A 2,339-nucleotide genomic window follows, 5' to 3' on the forward strand; every position below is an offset into this window, starting at 1 on the left:
ACTCTTATTATAATTCTATGGTAATAAAAACAAAACTTATTATTGTTTCCTTCAAAACCACACGACTCAAGTTTATTCACAGTAAGCTTAATATAAATAAAAAAAAGTTAAGAAGAAAATAATGAGGGGGCAGTGAGAGAGCTAAGCAGGTAAAAACACTAATAGTTACCAAGGCTGACAGCCTCAGTTTGTCCCTACATACACACACCATGATACATAGACACACAAAAGTATGCACACATACACACAGTTCTTTTAAAAATATTTTAATTTTATTTTTAGATTATACTTGAACAATTTCCCACTTTCCCTTTCTTCTTTCCAAATCCTCCCAGACACCCTTCTTTGTTTCTTCAAAATCAAGGCATGTTTTTTATTTCATTGCTATTAAATGCATTCTCATACACACACACACACACACACACACACACACACACACACAAATAAACAAATATAATATGATGAATAAGGACTTTTGAAGAAGAATAGTAAATTTGGACTGATTGCCACTGAGGAGGACTACAGAAGAATGGAATGTAGGAGGGCTACAAAAAAATCTTGAACTATTTTGTATGTTTTAGTTCATCAAAATGAAACTATAATGCTAAGATTGTCTCTCAGTACTAGAGTGCTTGCCCAGCAAAAGTGAGGGCCTATTTTCAATTGCTAAAACCAGGCAAAAGTAAAAAGAACATAAAACTTGAATTTTAAAAAGAAGACGTGACAAAATGCTGAGAATCAATTTGTATTCTTATTTTCTGTATATTTCACAAATGAATGACTAGAAAATGATAAATGTAAAGAAACCCATGTGTCCCAAAATATCATCTCATATAGCAACAGAAAAGATTTCTTTGTCATTGGTTTTTCAGTGCTGGGAACCAAACCTAGGACCTTGTACTTAAGTGCTATCCCTGACCTAAGCCTCCAGCACCACAGCATAGATTTATGTGCTATTCTTAGGAAGGCAGTACTTGAGAACACAGACTACAGAACACGGCCTCTAATCTTGCCAGTACCACACACACACACACTGGCTGTGCAGTCTTAAGAAAGTTATTTCATTTTTATAAGTTACCAATTTGTCTTTGGATGGTTAGGTTAATATACCTCATAGTATTGCTGTGAAAATTGAGAAATAGTTTTTAGAGAGAGGCAGAAAAGACAATGACTTCAAAACCGTACATAGGAAGTATTACAAAATGGGAGTTGTTAATGAATTATTTAATACTTAAGGGAGAAAGCTGAAAAGAAAACATAAATCATTCTGGAAGAGATGACACTTGATCTGGATGTCTGGATGCAAAAGAGCATTAAATATTTAAACATATGTGTGAGGATGTTTTAGGCAAAGTGAAGAAAATTACACATGGCGGAAGCATGAAAGTATACAATCAGACCTGGGGAGCATCTCTAAAGAGGCAAGCACCTAGTTTTGTAGTGCTAGTCTCACACATACAGTTTACTTCCCATCTTGAGTGTATCCTTCACAAAGCACAGCATAAATCAAACCCCACTGTCGACAGTGGTGGATGGTTTTGAGACGGAGGGAAAGAATGACGACCTGTGGGAAGCAATCATGTACCTACAAACACTTGAAGAGATTGTGTAGTCAATTCTAAAACCGGAGCAGGAGGGAAATGTGGTGGACACGTCTACATTACCCTTTCCCTACTTATATTTCTTTCTTTTCTTTAGTATCATCACTTTCCAGACACACTCTGGAAAGCCTATCAAAGAAGGAGGAGGAGGAGAAAGAGGAGGAGGAGGAGGTCACTTCAAATCATAAAGCTTTGGGCAAGATTAATGTAACTGATGAAATTACCTTTTCCTTGGACTTGAGTGACTTCGCAGCAGGCTGGATCACTGCCTAGCTGGTTAAATGAAGGTAGTAAACTAGACCAGGCCTGGCAACTGGTCATCTTAAGGTATAAAACAATTTAAAGTAATTTCAAGACAACGAAGTATAGGTGTTATAACTGTGGCAAATTTAAAGTGAATAAAAAATGATTAATGTGGTAGTATTACAAAGCTACAACCTGTAACACTGTTGTTGTTTTTGTTTTTGCATTTTTATCACACACATACATGCACACACAAAAAATTGTATTGAACAGAGGAAGTAATAAAATGGCAAAATGGCCTGTGGAATGAATCAAAATTTCCTAAGCATATTGCTATGACGTTATACCCTAACTAATGGGCTAATCATATTAAATTAGCAACCATTTATCGGGTGGGTTATGACCAGTTAACTTGAGCCAATTTTCTTTTCAAAACCTGCGCCCTCAGGGAGAAAAGAAAAAAAGAAAGCTCTCTCTGTAATTATGTATTCAGTG

The sequence above is a fragment of the Acomys russatus genome, chromosome X (assembly GCF_903995435.1).
Source record: "Acomys russatus chromosome X, mAcoRus1.1, whole genome shotgun sequence".
Lineage (NCBI taxonomy): Eukaryota > Metazoa > Chordata > Mammalia > Rodentia > Muridae > Acomys > Acomys russatus.